Genomic DNA, 10,693 nt, shown 5'->3' on the forward strand with positions numbered 1-10,693 from the left:
ACGAACAATATTATCTTGAATGTTATTTTTGTCGATCGTTTTCCCGCCTAAATAATAACATTCATCACGAAATGTCTCTTCTAAATGTTCATATTTTCGTGTGATCTTGATGGCGGGAAAAAAAATTCCAAAAAAAAAAAAATTTGCTTCCCCCCGATTGGTTACTTCCCCATTGATCCTGCCCCTATACATATATATATATACATATATATATATATATATATATATATATATATATATATATATATATATATATATATATATATATATATATATATATATATATATATATATACTGTTACACTATATTATACTGATATACTATATACTATGTCCATAATAATACTTGCTCATATAAGCTTCCAATGTTCAAAGTGAAATTGTGAAACTTGAGTATTACTCAATACTGGATTACTGGGTGGTGCGGGTGAGTCTGTGTAAGCTGTCAAAACGTGTTTGGGTCTAAATTGGTGGTTTTTTAAGTATGAGTCATATAAACCAAACAGGTCTAGTAGTCAAAAACAAGTTTCGGTCCAAAATTGGTGATTTTACAAAGAGGAGCCGTTAGTTTGGGTTGGGTTGTGCCAGTATACAAACATTCCATCCATTTTATTAGTTTTACAAAACGTTTATTTCAAAATATGATTATATATATATATATATATATATATATATATATATATATATATATATATATATATATATATATATATATATATATAAAGTTCATTATTACAAAGTATTAAATATTTTTGATAAAGGAAGAATTTTCTGCATTTGTATACTCCATTAAGTGACATACAGTAATTTAACTCAAATTCATATGTATGTAAAATAGTCAGGTTATACTTGTTGGGTAACATGTCAATATGGATCAGCTTCACATAGCACAAATGTCTGCAGGTGTCAAAATGGGTCTTCACGTGTGAAAACCTTTTCATCTGCCTTCTATCTACAAATCATTGATCAATGATGATAATAAAAATTACTACGTACAAAGTAATAGTGCTTCTCTTCTTCTGAATGAATGAATCTTCAGAGTGTGTTTCTGAATTCACTTTTAGAGTTTTAGTACTTATAAAACTTAAACACATAGAACTCAAAAGGCAAAGGAGGTTGTGATATTACCTTTGTTTTACTAATAAAATAAAATAAAATAAATACATATCTCAAAATAAATAAATCAACTTTAAAAGTAAGAGCAATAGAAGTCATGATGGTCTAATTCAGTGTCTAAGGAGGTTAAACACCGAGAGTGTCTAAGACCATATTTAACGCTGCCGTGTTAGGCTTCAAGTGCTCCCAACACGCCTCCAGCACATGGATAATGGGGCGTGTTGGGGTGTGTGTTAGAGACGTGCTTCAACCTGGCACGGAGAAACAATGAAGCGTGCAACCATTTTTCCCCTTTTTTAATTAGTTTTTATCATCTTTTCCATCCAACTTCCAATCATATTTTAACACATCACCCAATACGCCATTTAACACTCCACCCCATTACACAGCAGTCTCGTAGCACGCTCATCAAGCACCCCATCCCCACCCAGCAATACGCCAAAATGCCCTTCAGGGATAAAGATGGTCTAAGGAGACACTGAGAAAAAGACTCTTGAGTAAAAGTGAAAGAGTTGTTCAATGACTATCTATAGTTAATATTAAAATACTATAATGATGATGTCATTATTAGGCTAATTCATTTGTTAAGAAAAAAAATCAAAAAGAAAAAGAAAAAATCTAAGCATGGTGGGTGATATCATTAATCTAAATAATTTTGAATTAAATTAAATCTTATTAATTAATTATTATTATTAAAGCTTATTAATAATTATTTTAAATATTAAAATTAAACAATTTTTAATTATTTTAAGTAATTATTTTGAATTCAGTACGAGAAGGTATAAAAGCTAGGCAGAAGGAAACCAATTCTAAATTTATATTTTAATTTACACTTTTAAAATAAAATGACAACCAATATTATCTCTTATGATTGGATGTGGATTGTTTATTATGCATTTGAGGTGTTTGATGAAATGTTCAACTGACGAGTTTCTTAGTCGGACTATGTGGTTCCACGGGTCATTAAACTAAATGACTTTAGCATTTACGTTCACTTAATACCTAAAACATATCATTAAACTGTTTCGTTTAAACAAACCCGTGGTACCACGGGTTATTTCACTAGTTTTCTTTATAATTGTTATTCTTATTTAATTCATTTTTAATACTTATTTTTTTTTTTTAATATGTTTTATAATTTTAAATCACTAAAATATTTACACTTAATAAACTAAAGAGTTAATTATACCGCTAGTCCCTATGATTTACCTAAAATTATATTGATCGTCCCTATCTTTTAAAAATTATACCGCCGGTCCCTGTGATTTTACAAACGCACGGTGATGCTCCAAAATCTTAACGCCAATTAAGTTAGTCCGTTAAATGATGGACAAATATGTAATTCCATTCAATTCATTTCCATGTATTCTCTCCCTTTCTTATATAACCAATTCTTCTCAATTTTCTCCTTCATAAACACGATATTGTTTCTTAATTTCTCCACCCAAAACCTTTCATCAAAGTCCTGAAATATCACAATTCTATTATTTTCCAATTATTAATTTGATGGGTTTATTCGGACCTGATGAGTTTACTACAGTTCATTCGATTGCTGTTTGTAAATGATTTTTTGCAAAGTATATTTCGATTGTTGTTTGTAAATGGTTTAACCAATTTGTGAATAATTTTGAAGGTATGAAACAATGAAATAATTCAAAGAAGATAAAAGGAAAACAAAGAACAATCCATTAAAGAAACTCATGAGTTTTTGTGCATGATTACAATTTAATTTTTTAATTTTTACTATAAAAATCGAAGAATTGAAGATCTGGTTCATTGAACAAGAAAGCAGTTCCCTTATTCTATTATTTTCATCTTATTTTTTAATTTAATATTGTGTGAGGTAATGAAATTGAAGATATGATTCATTTTATTTTTATTTTTACTTTTTATGTAAATAGAATGAAATTGTTTATGGAAAAAATTTGATTATGGTTTGTGAAAGAAATGGAGAAGATGAAGTTGAAATTATATACGTAAATGAAATGACATAAATTGTTTTAGCTAGAGTGTATATGACAAAATTACATATTTGCTCATCATTTAACGGACCAACTTAACTGGCTTCTGAATTGGATCAACGTCGCGCGTTTGTAAAACCACAGGACTACTAGTATATTTTTTAAAAGATAGGGACGACCAATATAATTTAAGGTAAACCACAAGAACCAACGGTATAATTAACTCTAAACTAAATGATGAATTTTTCATTCCATAAATTTTAACAAATAAATATTCAGTCCAATTTAACAAATAAATTTTCAGTCCAATTTATTTTTTGATCCAATTTGTTTTAGCCCAAAATAACAAATAAAAAGCATCCTTCCTTTTCATATCTCCTTCACATAATCATGCAAAAGAAGAAAGAAAAAATTGAAAGGAAAAAACCCAAAAGGAAAGAAGAATAACGGATAAATATTTGAGTTTATAATGTAAATCTCACCAATTTCACCGTCGTTAGCTTAACTTCGAACGCCGACTCCCAACGCCTGTCGAAGTGGGTCGACCGTCGGATCCGACGTCCCGGTAGTCTGACAGCGAATCCAACTGACAACTCCGTGTGCTCTAAGGACAACAAGTTACATAGCTCATTTTGTTTAAATATGGACTTTATAGTCATATTTGATTAATCCGAGAAAGTGTGAATTGGTCAAAAGTCTAAGGTTTGTTTTCATATTAATCTATAACCTATCTGGTAAGAGCATTCCCAACCTACTCGTGATCTAGTCGCCAATCACCTTGTCAATCTCAAGCATCTATTGGCAGCAGTGTGTTAATCCTTAGCCAGTTTCATCTCGCCATGCAATTCGTCGATATCAAGCATAAACCACCACAGAAGATTTGGCTTTATTTACTTATACATGTTGCTTTTAAATTTGTACCATAATTTAATTAATTAATTTATTTATAGCGGTTGATAAAGGGTGTGATGGTTGAAAGTGATATGTGATGCAGAGGTATGTCAGAAATAAATTCATGGTTTTCATTATCCCTAATTCATTTGTTCTTCAATATCGATTATATGCTTGGTCATTGCGAGATCTTCCATTATGTGAGCATTGATCGATTCGACAAATCGAGTATCTCAACAAAAGCGATTGATTCAACGACATTAGAAGTGTCAACTATGTGGGTATTGATCAATTAGCGTTAGGTTGTTTCGGACTGATCTTCTTCGACATTTACGTTGTTTAGAACTTTGGGGAAAATAGGATAACTTTGAATCAATTGTCTTATTCTGAGCTAATTTCAGTTTTATTTTAAGACTACTATAAGATGTAGTTAAATGGGGGATGATTCTAACACACCTTTTTTTGATCCTCACATACATATTTTAACCTTTTACTCTTCTAATAATACTCCATTTCTTTAAATTGGTGTGTGAGGATCAAAAAAGTGTGTGTGAGAATCATCCCCCTAGTTAAATTGTACATTTTTTTTTTTTTTTTTTTTTGATAAAAATTAAGTTTTTGATGTGTATTTAGTCTTCATTAACTCAAAATATATACCATTCAAATTAGTGATATGAAAGAAATGATAAGAAAATAGTAATGTAGTAATATCTTTATTTAAAGAAGTGTGTCATGGTTGAGAATCGCATGATACAAATGATAGATTCACACAAAACGTTTCAAGCAAATAATATGTACCAATAACATGATGGGAGAGAAGAAGAAGCAAGAATGAAAAATAAAAAAACAATTTGATTGGTTCAATTATTTGTCCACATCATTTGTGGATACCTTTGTGTAAATTTTGTGTGAATCTCTAGCAAACCCAGCAAGAGAATTGTCTGATGCTTTTGTTTAAATGAGTGTTCGGTAATATGAAATTGTGTATCTTAATATGACGTTTTAACAAAATTCTATGGACATATTTTACATGAAATGATAGATCATCGCTTATATTGTGTGTCGACTTCTCAATCTGTATAAAATCCAACATCAATGTTACTACTGAAATATCCTACCACCAAAAAATTCTACTATGCAATTATTTACCACGTTTAAATTGAATTTATATTGCGTCTTTAGTCTTTAAAAAATTGTAAATGCAAAGTCTACTTTCATATGCTAAAACAATAGAATAAATCTTTTGCAAAAGATTCCCTAAGTCGGTCTTCATTACTGTTTCATCACTAATGACGTTTTTACGTAATATATCTATCTATACAATAATCATATGACGCTCTTATATCTTAGAAAACAAATAAGATACTACTGAAATGATCCGTGGAATCACGGGTTTGTTTAAACGAAACAGTTTAATGATATGTTTTAGGTATTAAGTGAACGTAAATGCTAAAGTCATTTAGTTTAATGACCCGTGGAACTAACAGAAAGTCCGACTACGAAACTCGTCAGCTGAACATTTCATCAAACACCTAAAATACATATTAAACAATCCACATCCAATCATAAGAGATAATATTGATTGTCATTTTATTTTAAAAGTGTAAATTAAAATATAAATTTAAAATTAATTTCTTTCTGGCTAGCTTTTATACATTCTAATACTAAATTCAAAATAATTGATTAAAATAATTCAAAATTATAAAATTTTAATAATTAAAATAATTATTAATAAGATTTAATAATAATAATAATTAATTAATAAGATTTAATTTTAATTCAAAATTATTTAGATTAATGACATCTCCCACCATGCTTAGATTTTTTTTCTTTTATTTTTAGATTTTTTTAAACAAAGAAATTAGCCTAATAATGACATTGTCATTTTAGGATTTTAATAGAAACTATAGAATAGAATATATGCATCTACTAAAACCATTGTATTTTTTTTGTTAATTTGAAAAATCTCTATAAAATACTCGGTAATAAACTGATCATAAAGTTGGTATTTTTATTATAGGATTATAAAAACTTAATTTTTAAGGAGTCCAATAATGAGATGTGTGTTGTAGTGGACTTGAGCTTTGACAAAGCCTTACGCACAAGGTACTTAACCTTAGGATGCTCTAGCCACACACAAGTAACATGAGAGTATAGAGCCGTAAAATCACACACACAAAAGGTGTAATCATTCCCCATTTAAGTCCTAACTTGTATTAGAAAGAACTACGTATTGAGATCAACGAAGATGTGAATATAACTTCAATATATATTATCGATCACATTTATCGTGTTCTTTTGGGACTAACAATAATACTATATAACTAAACTAGTGAAGTGACCCGTAAATTTATGGGTTAGTTAAAAATCATTGTGATAGATTGTTATTTTGGTACAAAAATATTAAGGTGAAATCACAGGTTTATTAGAAAGATTATATACAAAAAAAAAAAAAAAAAAAAAAAAAAAGACTTTTTTTATTATCCACCACTTTAAGCCATTTTGACACCCATTCACCTTTGAATCTTCTTGTTTAACTCATTCGACACCCATTCACATTAAAACCACATTTCTAGCTTCATATATTAACTTTTATGTTTCCATTTTGATCCAATCATATATGTGCATACATAATGTAAATGTAAAAGTGAACTAAAAAATGAATCTATAACTGAATAATCACATTAAACCGACATATTGTGAGTTTAAAGAGAACTGTATGAACACTTTATTTCATGTCTAAAAGAATAAGTAATAAGCACAAAACGGAATTGAAATTTATAGAGAATCTGGTAAACGGAGTCTTTTGCATCTTATCATCACCAACAATAACAATAGTAACCTTCATAATCCTAAAGAATAAGAGTAGATGTAATCAACACCAAAACTACTATCAATCAATTAAAAAATAAGAGTAGATGCATTTGATAATCATAAACAACAACAGAACACTAAAATCATTTATAACTTAACAAATTACTCTCTACTCTAAGCTTGACTAAACAGTTGCATATTACAATTAGCTAAAACAGAAGCAATTCTTAATCCTGAACACTTATGCAGAGCATCTAGCCATATAAACTATGGTGAAATAAAAATTCTTGATCTCAAAATCGTTATTTATAACAATGATAAATCTAAACCAAGCATACATCTCAAATTTCAATGGCTGGATGAGGTAGTCCTTAATTCAGTCTCATGTTCACATAACCGTGTTCAACCTCTACACTTTAACCTAAAGAGGGGTCGTTGGTTGTGCTGATTAATATCATAAAATAATTGTACCTAACCAATATCATACCCAAGATTATAGTGCACTCGAACAGCTGAACTCATAAAAAAGAACAATTAAAAAAAAGGAACGTGCAAAAAAAGTAGAACATAGAGATACATGAAAGGTACCTTAACAAATGTTTTTAGAGAGACTTGTGTGTATCATGAACAATACTTTACCAATAACATTACCAATTGCAAATAAATTTAATTTGTGACTTCATCAATTCAAATTTCAAAGTACATAATCTGCACAACTTATAACAACCCTTCTTAATGTTTTACATTTCTTAGACAAATGGCTTGTAACAAGTTTAAAATTAAAAGATCAATTATTAGATACCAAATAATACCTTCTTGGTATAACGCATAATTATGAATCTAACACCATTTATGTCCACTGTCATGTAATTAAAAGCTCCTAATCTGCAAACTTAAACAACCCAACACTAATTAATTACCTCTAATAGACATATATTCATCAAGCATTATCATCCATCTTAATATCTACCAGTTTCACTATTATGAACCATCATAAACCAAAATAAACACATGAAAAATAATTGAAAAAATCAAAAGTTAACATACTAAACATAGACATACCTTAGCATGGTTACAAAATTTGTAACTTATCATATTCCATAGACTGAGTCGATGTTCTACCTACAACTGTGAATCAAAGCATTAAAACACACATAACAAATTTAGAATAATATAGAACTACATCGATAGACAACAACTAATAATTTATACCATAATAATGGTAAACAATTTACCAGACACTGCTTCGTATGTATTGATAATTCAGTTTTGAGGGATCTTTATGAATTATGAATTGAACTTAAAGAGTTGCCTGCTATGAGCGATCTTTATAAGAAACACAAATATAACCATTATAAAACTACTATTCAAATCAAACTTATAACGAACCTCAATTTATAAAACCACTATTCAGGCATTTTCATTTTCATGATTTTGTGTCCAATGATTTGTGTCCACTGTTATAATACCCGCCCATATTGCCACCAGCTAAAATTAATTTATTGGAGAAAAATGAAAAAGTAGCTTACATCAGTTGCTATATTGGCAACAATTATAACCAAAGCCCTCACCGAGTTCATGCCCATTTCAACAGCTTACACATATATTTGAAAAATAAAGCTTTGTAGCAATCATCATTTGATTCAAGTGCAAAACCGACCCATTACACCCAAGTTGCAATGTAAACACGATCTGATTTTAAAAAGTTTCTGCAATGTAAACACGATCGAGAAATATATAAGAGTAGTACTATTGAAAGTGATAATGATACAATATTAATGTAATGATATCATTGTGCTAATAACAATACCAATGTGACAATCTTTACTTTCAAAAAACTTGAAAGGCTGCAAGTGTGTCTAACTTCAAAAGCAACTTTCAATATTATGCATCTTAAAATCTGCAAAATCGAAGACATCAAACTAAATAAATCAAGTGGGGTTGTTTCATTAACCAAAACATGTATGTATCAGACAATGTTGGTTTGCAATTTATAGAGAAATGCTACGGATTTCACCCAAAATCAAATATGACCCAAATGTTCTATTCATTTCTGTGATGACCCAGAAAATTTAGACTAATTTTAAATCAAACTCTCGATACGATTTAATATCTTTGACAAGATAAGCAAAGTCTGTTAATCTGAGTCTCAAATTTTTTTAACTGTTCCATATATTCAGTTGACCTTCGACTGTTCTCGACGATTCACGAACAACTAATTGTAAATAGATACATGTATATTTAAATATATATATATATATAATAATAATTTGAAATATTATTTGAAATAATATATGATTTAATTGTTGGAAATAAATATGTAAAATAATATGCGATGTAATGAAAGCTATTATTATAAATGTATAGTTATATATATATAAAAATATGTATATAAATATTTCTTGTAAATATATATAATTATATTAAAAATATACAATATATTTATTTTAGTAGTTAAAACTTACTATTTAAAACTGTTTGCATATAGAAAGAGAATATATTAAACATAATTGATTTCGAGCCTAATTAGTAAACGTCAGTGACACTCGGTTGACGTTTCGTTAGTTTTAATATAGATATATTACATGTTCCTGAATGATTAAGATAAAAGTTGGACTGTAAATTGATTACGAAGATTTTAGATTTGTTAAAAATATTTTTTACATTTTTAAGTTTAAATATTAGTACTCCGTACATATAAATTGGAACAGAAAATAAATAATTATCGAACCTTTTTGATCTGGTTTCAAACAGTTAATGAGTGAAATAATTAATTATATTTAATCTAAAAGTTTGGGATTTTTAGGAACACTTTTATAACGTTAACTGTTTAGCAATGGACACGATATTGTCATCTGTGATAAAATGTCGGCAGAGTGATAATTAATTAACCCGTGAATGATTAAATATCAATCAAGTTCACTGTTTCTGATTTATGTTTGATTGGATAATAATTCATCCACGTATTATATAAATACATATTACATATATACATTTATATAACACTGAGTAATATATCACCCACCATCACAACTCAAATAACACTATCAATCACTACCGAAAATTCACCTTTCATTGCCATAACTCGACACCCTTTCTAACCGCCGTACAACCACCACTACAACATCATACTCCACCTTGAATCACCTTTATACATCACCCTTGTATTCGTGTTCTCTGATTCTTTCTTGTTGTCAAGTATCACCTTATAACCACTCTTACATACAACATTAGAATCGGTACATACTTGTCTCATGTTTTTACTTGACCCAAAAATCATAGTCATAACCATGACAATTTCAAACACACCTACAACATTAACCAAACCACCACCATAGATGTTTTTCTGTTTGGCTGCAACACAACCGAAAACCACTTAGATTTTTCGTTGGTCGAATGTACAACACCAACCATCACCATCATCCCTGGTTCAACCATCATTACAACAACACTCGATCATCTCCTGTTTCTACTTCGATCGACTCAATTACAGCTGCTATTTCTTGTGTGCATCATCGAACTATTACTGCTACAGCTGCTACAGGTTATTTCTGTTTCATGTTGAAACCAAACCCACGAATAACTGCTGCTGTGCAGTTTCTTTTATTAATTCTCCATCATAAACTAACATCACAACCACCACAGATCATCACCAATTCACTCTCTCTCACATATCTCTCTCATCTTTTTTTCTTTCTCTCATGTTCTTCTTAGTGAATTCATCACCACCATCGAACCACCAAGTAACCCTTTGTTTAAGTGATTTATGTTCCCATTTGAATCAAACCGCCATCTTGACACCATCAACAAACTCATTACAACCACCTCACAATACAAACCATCCGGTTTTGCTACTACCATTTGAAGACCACCTAAACCCTCGTCACACCTTCTCCATTTCTAACTCATTC

This window comes from Rutidosis leptorrhynchoides, chromosome 1, assembly GCF_046630445.1.
Source record: "Rutidosis leptorrhynchoides isolate AG116_Rl617_1_P2 chromosome 1, CSIRO_AGI_Rlap_v1, whole genome shotgun sequence".
Lineage (NCBI taxonomy): Eukaryota > Viridiplantae > Streptophyta > Magnoliopsida > Asterales > Asteraceae > Rutidosis > Rutidosis leptorrhynchoides.